Here is a 17,932-nt window from a genome sequence, read left to right on the forward strand (position 1 = left end):
CCCACGTTCGTTCGGTATGCCGGGTGTCGGGATTCCATAATGGGGCTATTTTTATTCCCATGTCGGGATGTAAGTGTCAGGATATCATTGGGCGGGATAGCACCTGTCGGTATCCTTACTGCATCCCATTGCAGTCACCTTCTGGACAATAAACCTCTTTGTCAGGGTAAAATAGAGCTTGCAAATCCAAGTGTGGCTGGATGAACCATTTACATTTTCCCTGACGGTTCATTTAGACCTGTTTTAAATGTAAAGATGCTTAATCACTTTCTGAAAAGGAGACGATTCTGCATGGAGGGCTTAGAACACATACCATATCTTCTAGATCAGAATTTCTATTGCATAAAGATAGACCTGACGGATGCTTTCCATTCTCAATTACCACAAATCACAGCAGGCACCTCCCCTTCTATTAGTAAGGTCAGCTATACCAGTGCTCAATTTTGGATATATTTTTACAAGGGTCGTGAAAACTGTACTGTTGCACCTATGTCAGAAGGAGTTAAATGTTTAGTTAATTTGAATTATTGCAGCTGACGACTATAGATCAAAATATATCGATTTATCACAGAGAAATGTCTATGTCTCTATTACCAGAATGAGCATTCATAATAAATTCACTCAAATGGACAGTAGTCCCAACTCACCAGATTCCAATTTTGGGGTTTGTGCTCCATATCCCTTCTTTCTCTCTTCTTTTTCCCTGAGTGTTCCCCTGGAGAAATGGTCAGCGATCCAGATTTCAATTTATGTTAGAAAAAGATGATTTATCCCTCTTCCTACCATTATTGGGGAAATGGTAGCTCTATTTCCAGGGTTATTTCATGTTCTCCTATTTTGCAGACAGTCCCAGAGCCTATTCAGACAAATCCTTAAGGTTTACTATACAAAGACAGGTATACGCTCAGAATGTCAACATTCACAATGTTTTCAATGACATAGTGAATATCGAAAGGGAATATTTTTTACTGATTTTAAGGTAAGGGTTGGCTGCAATTAGGAATTAAAGGTTAGGGTTAGGTTAGGGATACTCACTTTGTCAATGGAAAACCGCATAATCGACATGAGGACTATTGACATTCACAATGTCGACATTCTGGATTTCAATGCACCTCCCAGTTCCCAGACTTGTCATAGATGTCACACGTCTGGTCACAATAACGTCAGATGCTTCTCGTCCAGGTTGAGGTGCGTAGTCATCACACAGAGCAGATTAGAGAAGAGCAGTCAGGAGGAGAAAATACTCTATCCATATAATATATTGGAACTCACAGCAGCAAAGTTAGCTCTTCAGAAACCTGTTTCTACCACTTTTTGCAAGGCTCCAATTCTATGCCTGGGCAACTTGACTGCAATGTCATATATGTACCGCATGGGAGGGACATGTCCAATTTCCTTATGCATGGAAACACAGAGGGAAATAATCCTCAAAGTAATTTACTTACCAGATCACTCAAACAAGTTAGCAGATAATGGGCCTGATTCAGACCCACTCGCGAGCGGCTGTCCGCTCGCAAGTGGGTCGATGTTCTGGACTGAGCATGCGCACGACGGAGGGAGCTCCGTCGTGCGCATGCGCCAGACGCGACGAGCGAAGGAAAGTCCTTCGCTCGTTGTGTCCGATCAAAGGGGGCGTGCTGTCAATGTTGATTGACAGCATGCCCCCTTTGGTAGGCGTGCCGGGGGCGTGCCTCCCTGACGGGGGCGTTCCCACGGGAACGCCTCCCGTCAAAAGCCGGCCCACTGACATCACTAGTGATGTCAGTGGGAGTGATTTTGGCTCTGATAGAGCCAAAATCACTCCGGAGCTTGCGGTTGAAAACCTCAACCGCAGGCTCCGGCTCGCAATTTCGATGGTCGCGATGGTCTCGACCATCGCGGCCATCAAAATGCACGCTCGTATAGCCTGTGGGTGGTGACCCACAGCTATACGAGCGTCCAGAAGGACGCTCCATTTTCATGGAGGCCGGCCCTCATTCAGAGCGTGCGCTCTGCTCAGAGCATACGGCTCTGAATGAGGGCCAATGTCTCACCCTAGACATGGTTGTCCTAAAGGCCTCTATATTCCACAAAATAGTACAACTCTTTGGGGCTCCAGACACTTCAACTCAAACCCCGTTATCTGTGTCCAGAGTTTGGACCAGAGGAGCTTGGAAGATGGACACAATGTCCTTTCAGTTGTCAGATCTCCTACTCTCATATGCATTTGGAAATCTGATTCTATCAGCTGTTAGGGGGCAGCTGCCAGGGGGTATGTGACGCAAAAGAGCCACCATCTGTATGCGGAGCAGCTCCAGTTAGATCAGCAGGGAAGTTATTTTAAATCACTTTCCCTGCCTTCAGTGGAGGATCGGAGATTTACCCTTAAACCCACTAACTGTGGCTAGTTTGCAATCCTAATTCCTAGAACAATTACAGTTTGCAGGTCATAGTACCCTAACATTGAGGTTTTACTGTTCCACTGTCTCAAAAAAGAAGTTTGTGGAAGAAAGAGGTCAGACCGTGTTTCACCCATGTGCCATTTTTTTTTCTTAATGTTTTTTATATACTACATTGCTTTTCAGGGAGCCCAACTGCATGCCCCAATGAGCACGTGGACCAGGCAGAAACATTTAGCCTGTTTCTACTGTGAAAACCTGCGTGACCCTTTGCACAGGTAGAGAACACTTTAAAATGTTCCCAATTAACTCCTCAATTCATTAATTTAAATATAAGGCTCTTACATTTGCAATTTTGGTATTGTGCCATAGCCCCGTGCTAGAGACAAGCTAGTAATGCCTGCTGAATGTCAGGAAGTGATCACATTGGGTTGTAATAACAACACAGAGGCAGGTACACCCCACTGGAGGCAAGTCATGTTGGGGCATTCACTGTAACAAACAAAGTGGTTGAATTAAAACTAGAATCAGGGATTGAATATCAGGCCAAGGTACTGGACATGAATGGATAGCAACAAGACTAGTGATCACAACATGTCAGTGCTTTGGAATAGTGCATCACTCATCTTTTATTGGCTAGTCAATGAGATATAGCTGGCTACTAAATGGCACCACTGCTGTACCTCAATGTGACCATAAAATGATGTCACAAACAGAATCTCAAGTGTAATACGGCTTTGTGAACACTAACCCCCTTCTCCCAGAAACAATGAAACTTACAGCTATTTACTCATAATCAAATGATAATTATTCATCTATTTTCAATGACCAAGTTACTTTCTAGAGCACATAAGATTATGGGTATAATTAGGCAGCCATCCTTCTGCCTGAAAATGGATTTGTAATAGTGAAATCTCCCCTTTTAGATGAGAAATGATACCATCATTGGTTTCTCCTTGTACAGTAGGTCTCACTTGTGGGTTTTTGAGTGTTTCATAGCTCCCCTCCTCCTGCTCAGTCATGTATGCTCAATGTTCAGGGAAGTGTTTTGCAATTTCCAGTGGGTTGGAGAGACAGTAACGGCATCATTACACTGGGAACAGCTGCTACAAAAGCTTCATGTAAGCTGCAGGAAAACCAACGTGCTGGCTGAGAAGTCACATGTATGTTGAAGTAGAAGTTCAGTATATAATAGAGCAGGCGATAAACCATTTGGTGAGTACAATTACTTTTCTAAACAAATTATTGCTTTTATTATAGTTTTATTTTCTGTAAATAATAACGAAAAAAATAAAATAAATCAGCATTATGCAGTAATATCTTTCTGCTCAGATAGGGGATATTTTTACACTTTTGATATTTTCATACCAATTTATTTTATCTTTGATTTGTACAGTTTTTATCATTGTGCAAATAGCACACAGGTGGTATAACTGCCATAGCCATCTTTTCTAGTAACATTACTGACTTTCCTCTGTTTTCTAGCAGCTTATTATATTGGCGCAAGGTCCAATTATTACTAATAAAACACTGGTCAGTTGCCAATCGTAACTATAAATTAGCCTTTCAATGAGTGCTACTCTATCTTATAGTTATTATTGTTTCATTGGTTGTTTTTACCTGTAGGATTGTAGGAACGATAGATACATTTACATTTACAAGATGTCATGTATAACTAACTGCATGTTTCATTTATTGCACCTCAGCCTGTAACACTCCACTACAGATGCCAGCAATGTATGTGATGGCAATTTCACTGGGATGCTATAAATAGAGAATTATCACTGTGTTACATCAAATTGATGATGTGATAAAAGATCTAAGAATTTCCTCAACTTGTTTAAAACTTTCTCACATGATTATATATTTCTAGTTTGTAGGAATTATGATTTCATAGTTAATTAAGTTTCGTTATATCAAGCAGGATATTTCACACTCATGCGTGGAATGCACCTACGTCAGAAATGCGATCAAACCATCGAAAATGCCATCTTTAGATGGCGTCGCCCAATAGAAGCCTATTGGCTTCTAGTCACGATGCCCCCGGGAGGGATCAAATCGGATCCATCCCAGCACCCCCCAGGACGCCAGAGAGACTTCTGAGTCATAAACCCGGAAGTCGCTCTCTCGTAAAGGACAGCTCTTATCAGGAGAGCTGTAATTTGCGCCGTTAATAACACATGCCGGCGTAATTAACGGCAGCATGTTTTGCATACAAATTGCGATGCGTCATGGAGCCAGCTCATTGTCCTGAATGCAAAATATCATATGTATTTAAGGGCCTGATTTAGAGGTGGACGCAGTGTTGATGTCGGATACACCAAAACCACACTGCACATGCGTGGTGATAGGTGCGAGACGGCGGTCACACCAAGGAATTTTTTGCAAAGTGAGGTAGAGGTAAGCAGCATTTGGTGGGGGGTGACTACAACAACGCAGGCATGTTGTGTCCATTTTCTGAGAATGCCCTATTGAGCCTCTGCAAATTTATAAGCAGGCGCAGAGTCCCTGGTTTCTTAGGTGAGTGAGACATGTATTCTGAGACAGCATAGCCTTGCTCAGATGTTAGTTTTGTGACGGTTGTTCCTGATGTTTCGTCTTTTGTACACAAGCAGAGGATGTGAGACACTGGTGGGCACAAGCAGGCCTACCAAAAGCCGCGGCGGGCCTGGGTAACTGGGGGCAAGGCCTAATCGCGTGATGCATGGCCACGCCCACTTCCCCGAAAAAAAAAAAGCTTTGCTGCGCGCTGGGGAGGGGGGCGAGGGGGACGCTCTGAGACCATTCAGCCATGCTCAAGGCCAGGGGGGCGTGATCAGTGTGATCGTTCCCCCCCACAGGCATAGGAGCTGGGCTGCTGTGAGTGAGGGAGGGGGGGTGGCGCTGGGCCCCTCAGGAAGCCCGCACCTGGGTAATCTGTACCCGCTCCCCCCCCTCTCGGCGCCCCTGGGCACAAGACATGAGCTAAATCATTAGCATATTTTCTAAGTTACTACACACACATACTAAACCTGTAGAAGAGATGTGTTGTTTTTGCATTCCCTTAAATGTCTATAGTAACACAGTGTTCCTGTAAAAGATGGGGGTGATGTATCAAATCTTGGAGAGAGATAATGTGGGGAGAATTAAAGTACCAACCAATCAGCATTTAATTGACATTTTTACGGGCTGTGGGCGCTTAATTCAGACCCGCTCGCGAGCGCTCGCAAGCGGGTCGATGTTGGCCAAGTGCGCATGCGCACGTCGTGCGCATGCGTGAAACCCGATTAACGACGGCCAAGCCGTCGCTATGGGTCTCGCACCAAAGGGGGCGTGCTGTCGATGGTGAGTGACAGCACGCCCCCTTTGGTGGGCGTGCCGGGGCGTGGCTGCCAGACGGAGGCGTTCCCATGGGAACGCCTACCGTCTGGGGCCGGCCCCACTGACATCACAAGTGTCTGTATCAGGCCCATTCATTTTGTTTACGAGAATAACAGCTTATCTGATACCATACATGTCATGCACTTTCTACATCGGCTAATACTGTGGTGAAACATGTATGAATACAGAACAAAGAACATTGCTTCTTGGGTGAATGTGTATATATCAGATGCATGCACAGAGTGTACAGTATATTATACATGCTAGCATATTTGACCCATCATTGGCCATGTCGCTAGCTATTGTGGTTGCCATATAGCCTCATCCCGTGTGTCTTTCCCGCCGCATCCCTCAATGTTCTCTCCAGCCTCAAGCTCCCCCGTGTCTCTCCAGCCTGATGCCACCCCCTGTGTCTCTTCAGCCTCAATCAATCCCTTGTGTCTCTCCAGCCTCATGCCACCCCTCCCTGTGTTTCTATCATCTCTGTCCCCCATATGTCTCTTTTTTGTCATCTGTCACCCCATCTCTCTCATCTCTGCCCCACTATCTCTGCAGGGGCATTTCAAGAGATGAGGGGGACCGTGTGCAGTCTCTGTCCGGGGCTCCCTCCTCTCTCTCCGGCACCCGGCTGCACACTGAGCGCAGCACCGCACCTGTAGACACTACAGCGTATGTGCAGGTCTCTGGGAAAATGGCGCTGTGCCCATTTTCAGATGTTTTTCCTACTGTGCATACACAAAACGCTGGTAAAATGGCCACGGCTGCCATTTTTCGGGCGATTTTGAAAGCGCTGATACCGGCGCCGACGTGGGACTCTGGTGGCATGGTATTAAAAATATGTGTGCATTATGTGTGGTGTGATCACCCCAGGACCCACCCTGCACCTATTATAGAAACGCCCCTGTCTCTCTGATTTCTGCCACTTCCCCCCTCCCCCTGTTGGTATGGTGAAATAAATCAATGCATACCAGAAATAAATCTGTGCATATGGGGACTGATTCATAATTGGAAGGAAAGCAAACAAAAAGGAGTCAATTTACACCATCGCATATATATTGCATGCAGTGTAAATACTGGCTGCTTTTGCATGTAGCCCACAAATGCTGGACAGCTTTATTATCTATTGTAATTTGCACCTGCAGTGCAATATGGTTTTGCTAAAGTGTTCATTTTTTTTTTTTGCTTTGTTCCCAACTCTGAATCAGCCCCATGGTGTATGAAAGATTAAGTGTACTGTGCTACACAGTACTAGGGGTCTATGGGACTTATTCATCATGATAAAAATGTATCATGTGATAATTATGTTTTGAACTTGGAGTGAGTTCAATGCAAATATCAGAGGATCATCATGCCTCCTTAGCTTAATTATCACTTCTGAAAATCTGCTCCTTCTGCCGAAGCATTCTCAGGCTGTCTCAGACTCTGGTTTCTGGAAGACTAGAAAATCTCCAGTACCCTGGGGGCTAGCTGAAATGACCCCCTGGTAGCCTCAAGCCCCCTCTATTTTCCAACTCCAGAAACCAGGTAGTAGCTGAGCTAGGAGCCTCCAACCATGTGTATCTGGAGCTTGCAGCTGCTTACCTGTCCCAGTAACATCAAATCGGAATACCTCCAGTTCCACGGGGGCTAGGGGCTAGCTGAAAGTACCTCCAGTTACCCCAAGCCTTCTCTATTTTGAAACATGGAACTAGCTCCAGGAGCTTGCTAGAAGCCGAATTAGGAGTCTGCAACTGTGCTGCAGGAGTGGGGTGCTTGACTTTTGACCCAGATTGTGACCCAGAACCCAGCTGGTGGTACAATCCATTAGCCCAGGATCCAAGTTTTCAAATGAGCCTCCCATGTCTTCCTGCAACCCCCCCTCTGGAAAAGTGCCCCCTCATTCCCCCTCAGAATGTGCAAAATGACCCAACATCTCCAAAGTGTTTATAGAAAGAAATGGACCTCACACTTTAAACCAGCCCAGCTCCAGTTCCGTGCTACCCTGAACCTAGCCCATGGTACCATCAGAAAGCCTAGAGTCTCTCCTATCCAACAGACCTGTACTCATCCATCTGCACTGCCACATGACCAATGACCTCCCAGACCATTCAGCAACTGACAGGAAGGTGCTTGCAATTTTACAATTTTACCCCAGGAGCTTGCTAGAAGCCGAGTTAGGAGTCTGTAACTGTGCTGCAGGAGTGAGATGCTTGATTTATTTTGACCCGGACTGTGACCCAGAACCCAGCTGGTGGTACAATCCATTAGCTCAGGATCCAAGTTTTCAAATGAGCCTCCCATGTCTTCCTGCAACCCCCCCCTCCAGAAAAGTGCCCCCTCATTCCCCCTCAGAAACTTGCTAAATGACCCAACATCTCCAAAGTGTTTATAGAGAGAAATATGACAATATTTTGATACAGTGCAGCTGAGAGACGCAGGAAGGGAGGACACAATGCGGAGGGTTCTGAAAATATCCCTCTGCTGCACAAGCTGCTGTGTAAATGGCAGCTTGTGATGGGATATAGGGTTGTACGCCATCTCAGGTTTACATACAGTAACATTTCCAAGTTCTGAAAAAAATGCTTTTTCGGAACATGATGAATTACATAATTTCTATATCTCCATACTAAAGTATGGGTTCTGTGGAAATTATCGGGGGAAAATTTTAACACTGCGTTACATGAATGATGAATGCGGCTGTAACTTAATTTATCATGAATCCACATATAGATACTCACTGGCAATAAAGACATATAACAGGATGTAAATGCTGATTGAACAAAGCCATGACAATTTATTAAATGCTTATCACAGACAACAACATTCAAAAACAATAATGGAGGATTCAGCAAAAAAAGAGACAAAAAAAAACAAACGCGTGTAGTATAGCTAAATAAAGACTATATTAATCGAAATAAGTAATCAGAGGGCCTGATTCAGACCCGCTCGCGAGTGCTGAGCGCTCGCAAGCGGGTCGATGGTGCCCTAGTACGCATGCGCACGACGGAGGGAGCTCCGTCATGCGCATGCGCGAGACCCGAATAGCGACGGCCAAGCCTTCGCTATGGGTCTCGCACCAAAGGGGACGTGCTGTCCATGGTGAGTGACAGCACGACCCCTTTGGTGGGCATGCCGGGGGCGTTGCTGTCCAGACGGAGGCGTTCCCATGGGAACGCCTACCGTCTGGGGCCGGCCCCACTGACATCACTAGTGATGTCAGTGGGAGTGCTTTTGGCTCTGATAGAGCCAAAAGCACTCCTGGGCTTGCGGCAGCGAGACCTTACCGCAGGGTCTCATCGCAAGCCCGATGGTCGCGATGGTCTTGACCATCGCGACCATCTTTTTGGCCGCTCGCATAAGCTGTGGGTGGTCACCCACAGCTATGCGATCAGCCAGGAGGCCGCTCCAATATTAGGTAGGAGGGCCCTGATTCAGAGCGAGCGCTCTTGTCAGAGCGTCTGGCTCTGAATCAGGCCCAGAGTCTATATAGATACTAACTGCTAGGGTATTATCAGAAAGCATACAAAATGGAAATCAAAGCTCTGTAACAGAAAACAAATACTCTCTGCACCTGGAAGTAAATTATATAGTACTAAAAATACTTATATTAGAAATACATTCATAATGTTTTCTTAATTGCTTAAGATAAATTGCAGATCCACAGAGGGTAAAATGTTGCTATGTACAGTATCAGGAATAAATTGCAGGTGCTGGTGCAATGAGTCAGACCTCATCCAAAGTCATATATGAGCAAGTGTTGCTTCTGCTCTGTAAGCATTGAGCAACATACATGAAATGAGCATGTGTTAGATGTGGTAAAAAGTAAATTCTAAACGAATGTAATAGTATACAGCAGGGATTACTGAATATTAGCAATCCTTCTATGTGTGCCTTATTTACATATATTGTAATATGACCGTATCTATGTGAGCATGTCTACTCTACATGCATGTATGATTTGCATAGTAAAATGAATCTATGTATTGCAGTATGTATTACAGTATTTAATTCCATTATTAAATTCTCAGCAATGTGCAGTTGTAATGTGCATCCACGATGTTTGGCTGCACACAATGTTGTATAATGTGGTACCCCAATAGTAACACTTTTCCTGTGCACCTCTATAGGTATAGGGTAAGATGTGCAATGTTGGTGGCCACAAGAAACCGTCTTTTTGTCCATTACTCTGGCACTTTCCCCCTAAATGTTAGTAACCCTTCTTGGCTTCAACTCAGGGATACTTTACTTGAAAGGAGAGAGTCACCTCTTTCAAACAATGTGATGCAATATTGGTTATTGGGCCTGATTCAGCAAGGAACGCAGTTGCTTATACACACGGAATCGGCCGATCAATTTGCACTGCGCATGCGTACACGTCGCACTGCGCAAACCAGATGCTGCGAGTGGGACTGCGATCACAGAGGCTACACAGACCCATGGCAGAGTGATTGACAGGAAGTGCAGTTTGGGGGTGGTGACGGGGGGGTAGTCGGGCGAATGCAGGCGTGCCAGTGCATTTCAACGCCATTGCATGGGCATGCATAAATTAGCCACTGCGATACCAGATGCAGCCTGAGTACTCATAGCGTGCTCTGAGGTAAGCAATTCTTGAGTGAGGTCTGACCTGCCTTTACTGTGCGTATGGGTCCGATGTTACCGATTGTTTAGCTATGTTGTCAAAGTATACGGATGTGAGTGAGGTGAAGTGAAGTGGGCGTCTTTATTTTAGGCTGCGATCGCAATGCGAATGCAAACATTTACATATCACTGTTGATATTAGCATCTGCGTTGTGTGCATATAAGCAGAATAGCAATCCATGCTGCATCAGGCCCATTTTCTGCTGATCACCCATCATTACCAGGCAATATCATCCTGCACTGCAGAAATGCTAGTAGAGCCAGCGGATGGGGTGAAGGACTTAAAATTTAACATGCCCGATAGCCCAACCCCATTTTGACATTTACACACTCGGGAGAACCCTCTTTTAAACAGTGTGCCCCTTAGTAGACATTGGGCCTGATTCAGACCCACTCGCGAGCGGCTGTCCGCTCGCAAGTGGGTCGATGTTATGCACTGAGCATGCGCACGACGGAGGGAGCTCCGTCGTGCGCATGCGCCAGACGCGACGAGCGAAGGAAAGTCCTTCGCTCGTTGTGTCCGATCAAAGGGGGCATGCTGTCAATGTTGATTGACAGCACACCCCCTTTGGTGGGCGTGCCTCCCTGACGGGGGCGTTCCCACGGGAACGCCTCCCGTCAGAAGCCGGCCCACTGACATCACTAGTGATGTCAGTGGGAGTGATTTTGGCTCTGATAGAGCCAAAATCACTCCGGAGCTGCGGTTGAAAACCTCAACCGCAGGCTCCGGCTCGCAATTTCGATGGTCGCGATGGTCTCGACCATCGCGGCCATCACAAAGCACGCTCGTATAGCCTGTGGGTGGTGACCCACAGCTATACGAGCGTCCAGGAGGACGCTCCATGAAAATGGAGCCGGCCCTCATTCAGAGCGTGCGCTCTGCTCAGAGCGTACGGCTCTGAATGAGGGCCATTGTCTGGTGATCACCAGATAATAACATTTTAATACTACAGAAAGTCCAGAGTTCTACTGCCTAGAGATCTTTCCCATGCTGCCATGAATAAACACAGAGATCACCTCATTTGATGGGATAGTATCAGTATGATATGTGTGTACTTTTTTTGTGGTGTACACAGTTAGTAAATAGTACACATCACCAGAAAGTTTTGTTGTAGACACATTAGCCAGATAGACTTAACCAGGAGCTTGGGTTTATTGCAGTGCATACAGGTTTTGTACAGCCGTACTCAGACAAGCAGAGGCGATGGAGCGGAGCATACAGCAGACCATCTGGTCATGTACATAGGGGGGTATCGCAGGATATTACAGTCACAATGGAGCTGAGTGCTACACACCTATGTAGTACTGTGTTGCTCAAGCACAATGTGCCAAGATGGCACCACGAATGCGCAGACTAACGTTGGCCGTCTTGGTAAAGGACAGATGCTTCATGTTATGGAGCATCAAGGAGGTAGCACAGTAATGCAGTCCATATACCAACTGTATCTACTTTGAAAGATGGTAGGCTTTGTTTGGCCATCATATAGTGGCATCACTAGGGAGTTGTAAAGATTGCACTGGGTGTCACAATCTGAGGGGGGTGACCCCAAAATGCTGGATCCTCTTCAGTGACTGGGATGCAGGCACTGCACTGTGACGTGAATATGCTGCGCCCTGCTACTGGTCACTGAGGAGCAGCCAGCAATGCAAGGAGAGTCTCTGGGGGCAGCCCAGCATCTCTGGTAGTGCCAGACATGCCCCTTGAGTAGTGAAAAGATGGGCGGCTGCGAGGCCACACTCACCCTCGAGGTCACGCCACCTTTTCGAGCATGCACGGTGGAATATTTGTCACACTGGGTATCACTGACTTTATTGATATCACTGCTACTGCTATCATTCCTAAACATTGTAAGTGATACATTCTCACTTGTGAAACAAAAGGTGCAGATTTTATTATGAAAACCTACGTGTAGAATCAAATTGTTTGCGGTTTGGAAAGGTGGATTAATTCCAGTGCCAGAACCACAAAGTTTTATTGGAGGTGGTTAGGAAAAAATACATACACTTGCTGTCTTGCTGGTACTTGCTGGCATTTCTTGGCCATTTTGGATAGCTTGCCTTTACTGTTTGAGGAGAAATAAGCAAACATATTTATTTCGGAAAATTCATAGGGACTACCTACTGAAGAACGATTTTAATCGATTCGATCGATTTAAACATGATCAACATCGATCAACATTGATGTTGTGTTTCTGGGGCTAAATCACTAATTTACTAACAGACAATTTCTAATTAGATTTTTTTATTACCAAATGTGTGATTTAGCCCCAGTAACACAACATTGATGTTGATTGATTTTCATCAATTTAAAATCGACCTTTAGTAAAAATTATTATTATTATTATCATCATTTATTTATATGGCACCACAAGTGTTCTGCAGCATCTTACAAAGTACATAAACAAATACTGTAGGTTGACCAGTGACTTAAGGCGCGTATCCACTTGCCGTTTAAACAGAGCTATTGAACGTTAACTACATCGTTATCATTCAATCGCTCATTAATCGGGCATGAAAATGTCGAAAACGACCAACGATGCGCACTCCTGGTGGTCGTTTTCAACAACAATCATCGCCCGAACATGCCGGTCAATCTGCCGATAACGACAGATTGGGCATGTTCGGGGATGAGGGAGGGTGCCTGCACTGAACTACATATCGTTCATTGTGGGAACCTACAGGATGAGGAATGACTGAACGATTACGATGTCGTAATCATACTGTCGTTATCCCATCACCTAATGGATACGCACCTTTACAGTACAATACAATACAGGATGAAGACAAGGGCCCTCATTCAGAGCCGTACGCTCTGAGCAGAGCGCACGCTCTGAATGAGGGCCGGGCTCCATTTTCATGGAGCGTCCTCCTGGACGCTCGTATAGCTGTGGGTCACCACCCACAGGCTATACGAGTGTGCATTGTGATGGCCGCGATGGGCGAGACCATCGCGACCATCAAAATTGCGAGCCGGAGCCTGCGGTTGAGGTTTTCAACCGCAAGCTCCGGAGTGATTTTGGCTCTATCAGAGCCAAAATCACTCCCACTGACATCACTAGTGATGTCAGTGGGCCGGCTTCTGACGGGAGGCGTTCCCGTGGGAACGCCCCCGTCAGGGAGGCACGCCCCCGGCACGCCCACCAAAGGGGGCGTGCTGTCAATCAACATTGACAGCATGCCCCCTTTGATCGGACACAACGAGCGAAGGACTTTCCTTCGCTCGTCGCGTCTGGCGCATGCGCACGACGGAGCTCCCTCCGTCGTGCGCATGCTCAGTCCATAACATCGACCCACTTGCGAGCGGACAGCCGCACGCGAGTGGGTCTGAATCAGGCCCAAGGTTAATATACATTGCTACATTAGTGACCATAACACCCATATAAGCAACCAAGTGTTATGTGCCCTAGTGGGGAGTAAGAAGTAGATGAAAGTAAAGTAAGGAGATGCACAAGGGGGAAGAGGGCCCTGCTTGTAAGAGCTTACATTCTAAAGGTAAGAGCTTGCATTCTAAATATTCCCCAAAGTCTTCTGAAAACAAAAACCAAGGTATAGTGTGCGTGGATACTGCTGAAATAATTACTGTTATTGATGTTGCAATGTGACCATCCCAAAAAAATGAAAAAGAGAAAATAATTTCCACAGCGCTTATAAGCAATTGCATATTTGTTTTATTTTTGGAATATATATCTAAATGTAATGACCAAAATTGACACCTATGTGTAAAAATAAAAAAACAGCTATTTCCAATATTGGAATCAGTGAACAAATCCACCCACTAAAGTATTAACAGAAAAAAAGGACAGTGTGGAACAGTATACAGTATAAAATGTGTATGACACTGGTAGGGCAGTAAAAGATCAAGACACAGATCATTTTATAAATTTAGTACCAATTTAATCGCAATCATAGAATGTTACTCAATATAATAAGTAGTATAGTCATAAAAATGCCATATAGTAATATACCCCTATCAGAAATTCACCGTGATGGTAATGGTAATGATAAATAATAAGAAAGTTTGGTTAGAAGTTCATCTGCACATTGGATAAATAGGGGTATATTTACTAAAGTGAGAGTTTTTAGAACTGGAGATGTTGCCCATAGCAACCAATCAAATTACACTTAACATTTAATCTCGCAAATTTACTAAAGGCAAACTCGGGTGGATTTTTTAGTGAGTTTGGTTTCTCACTTTTTTTTCTCTTCCGAGATGTAAATCTCGCCTTTACTTGCCATCGGCAAAAATCAGTCAGTTTTTTACTGTCAGATATACAGCTCTCAAATTTACCAAGAATCGTGATTACAATCTCGGGAGAGATGCCTGCAAACTCGCTGCCAAATTGACGTTTTAAACACTCACCCCCTGATCAGTGAGTCACAGTATGCAGAAACATGCCAAAATCATATTTTAAAATTTTTTTTGGAAAAAATGATGTGAGGTCCCCCCCCAAAACACTAACAAGCCCTGAACTTGCCAGCCTGTCCTGGTACCTAAAATAATGGGGAACAAAATTAATAGGGTTACCCCGTAAATTAGGTACCAGCACCAGGCAACAGGGACAGGGCTGGTTTTAAATATAGGTGCAAAACTTTGCGTAGGGGTGCCCCTATATTTAAAACCAGCCCTGGACCCTTACTAGCGGGGGGGCTGATGCCACAGCCAGGGAAGCCCTTTCACCGGGCCCCCCAGCCACAGCATCAGTCCTGACCTCTAGTCAGCCCAGACCAGGGATCCCTGGGGAGGTGAGTACCCCTCCGATCAAGGGGTACCACTCTCCAGGGCACCCCTGGCCTAGGCTGGGGCTATAAACGCCATCCCTGGGCGGTGGGTGGCTGGTTGATAGAGTCGGTGTTGTGTAAAATTAGAAAAGCCAACATTGTCTTTCCAGTCAAACTACAGGTGCCAGCAAGCCTCCCCCGCATGCTGGTACTTGGAGAACCAAAGGTTACCTAACGGTTCTCACCATTGAAAATGGTGAGAACCGTTCATTGGCCTGAGAGAGGCCCAATGACCGCTCAGCCCATGTATTTCTAAGTGAAATGCCGCAGCTGAGCTCAGTGAGCTGTCATTCAGGAAGTACCGTCCTTGGGACTTCGCGTTTTTTTATTTTTGGAAGACGTGGATGCCTACATGAAGAAGAGGACTTTAACAGGGATTATAGGTGAGTATGTGTGAGTGTAAGTTCTATTTTCACGGTGTGTGTGTCTTGTGTTTATTTTAATATTTCTTTTGCAGGTAAACTAGAGGTACCTTAATTTACTGCATGCTGGTACTTGTGGTTCTCCTAGTACCAGCATGCGGAGGATGCTTGCGGAGACCTGTAGTTCTCCAGCAAAGACAATATTATTACATCTATTTTTTACACTACACTTTCACACAATCAACCCAGCACCCACCGGCCAGGGGTGCCGGGGATAGCCCCGGGCTATCAGCCTAGGCCTGGGGTGCCCCGGATAGGGGGAACTTCCTTTTTGGGGGTCACCACCTCCCCTGGAATCTCTGGCCTGGGCTGACTTGTGATCAGGTATAATGCTTTGGACATGGGACCCAGTGCTGGTTGTGAAAACTACAGGGGACCACTACTTCTTTTGTCCCCCATATTTTCACAACTGGGACCTGCTCAGAAAAGCCCGATGCTGGTTGTACTTTTACGTGGGGACCCCCAAGCCATTTTTTTTTATTTTAACATTTTACAAACTTTTTACACACATAAACATGCACAGATCTCACTGATCTGTGCATGCATCTGTTTAATTCATACCTTCTCATGCTAAAATCACCAGCATGAAGCAGGTCTGTTATTTTGGGGATTTGAAATTCGAAATTTGAAGTTCATTTTGGTGTTCCTTTTAAAATTGAATATTAGTAAATGTGGGATTTGTATGTTGGTCTATGTAAAAGTACTGATGTTCTGCAGAGGTTCGATTTTGAGTGGGATTTGAGTGGTATTCGGTTTTATGTTCGATTTGACATTCGGTTTTGCCTTTAATAAATCTCCAAAGACAAAATTAAATGCAAATTTAATGCAAATCGAATGTCATATCACTCAAAAATCTAAACTGAACATTAATAAATATACCCCCTAGTATGTACAAATAAATGAGAAGTTCAAAATTCTGCAGGATGTATCCAGTTCAGGGTAAAGATATAGGCCCTCATTCAGACCCACTCGCGAGTGGCTGTCCGCTCGCAAGTGGGTCGATGGTCCCCACTGCGCACGATGGAGGGAGCTCCGTCGTGCGCATGCGCGAGACCCGACGAGCGAAGGACTTTCCTTCGCTCGGAGTGTCTCATCAAAGGGGGCGTGCTGTCGATGGTGACTGACAGCACGCCCCCTTTGGTGGGCGTGCCGGGGGCGTGCCTGCCAGACGGAGGCGTTCCCAAGGGAACGCCTACCGTCTGAAGCCGGCCCCACTGACATCACTAGTGATGTCAGTGGGAGTGATTTTGGCTCTGATAGAGCCAAAATCACTCCTGGACTTGCGGTTGAAAAACCCAACCGCAGGCTTTTACTCGCAGTTTCGATGGTCGCGATGGTCAAGACCATCGCGACCATCATCCTGCACGTTCGTATATGCTGTGGGTGGTGACCCACAGCTATACGAGCGTCCAGGAGGACGCTCCATATTAATGGAGGTGGGCCCTGATTCAGAGCGAGCACTCTGGTCAGAGCGTCCGGCTCTGAATCAGGGCCATAGAGTTTTCCTAAATTAGATATGATGTGAATTCTGTGGCTATATTAATTATCACAAAGTGGAGGATTTTTAGCCATTCATCTTCTTTATTACACATTAATACAGAGGGATACTACATTAAGGAGAATATAATATTAAATTCCTTAATCTATGCTGAAATTGCAATGAGTACTTTATTACTCAGAATTTTTAATTCCACACATCAGATGCTTTAATGAGTTAAATTCACTCAGCTCTAACAGGGAACTGATTTATCTCTGTATCACTCCCGTAGTTAGTGTTATGAGTGTTATCTGACACAGTATTTCCTCTGATCGGTAACAGTGATAACTGCACTATCACTTGTATTAATTAGTAGAAATAGATATATTCGTAGCACTATCTTGTCGCTATGAAAATTACTCTTCATCTGAAATCTCTGTTGCTATCAATATTGATTACAAAATGAATATTAAACCTATGAGAGTCACTTTTCACAGCTGCATGGTGAGTACTGATATCCCGCTTCCAGAGGTTCTAGTTCCAGGAAAAGAGCTTGAGTTGGAGGAAATTCCAATTCAACCAGACCCAAAAGCTATGACATTGCCTCCAGCGCTAGTTTTCAACACTCCACAGAGTCAGCATTTGTAAGATTTAAAAGTGTGTCTAGTTTAGGGAAAACATGTATGTGACTACTTGTGACATTAGGTTATACATACTGTACGGTTACCACTTTGGTTCCCTTGAAAGACAACCCCTCTTTACAACAAGAATAAGCGTGAGAAGCACATCACTGAATATATGGTCTGCTTGGGTGCAAAACATTTTCTAAAGTAAATAAAAGTGGATAATACGAGGGTTGTTCAAAAAGTAATGCCTAAATGCTCACAACTCAAATTTTA

General features: G+C 45.2%; 1 protein-coding gene across 3 annotated transcripts in view; it reads left to right on the forward strand.

Annotated features, from left to right (window-relative positions):
* Positions 1-3,487: 3,487 nt before the first annotated feature.
* Positions 3,488-17,932, forward strand: part of CSF3R (colony stimulating factor 3 receptor) — a 94,580-nt gene continuing 80,135 nt past the window's right edge. For all 3 annotated transcript variants that reach the window (XR_015873446.1, XM_088460397.1, XM_088460400.1), the window contains exon 1: positions 3,488-3,593. The gene's annotated coding sequence lies outside the window, so the exon portion shown is untranslated. The remainder of the gene's footprint in view (positions 3,594-17,932) is intronic.

This window comes from Taudactylus pleione, unplaced genomic scaffold (genome assembly GCF_031769625.1).
Source record: "Taudactylus pleione unplaced genomic scaffold, aTauple2 ptg000007l, whole genome shotgun sequence".
Classification (NCBI taxonomy): Eukaryota; Metazoa; Chordata; class Amphibia; order Anura; family Myobatrachidae; genus Taudactylus; species Taudactylus pleione.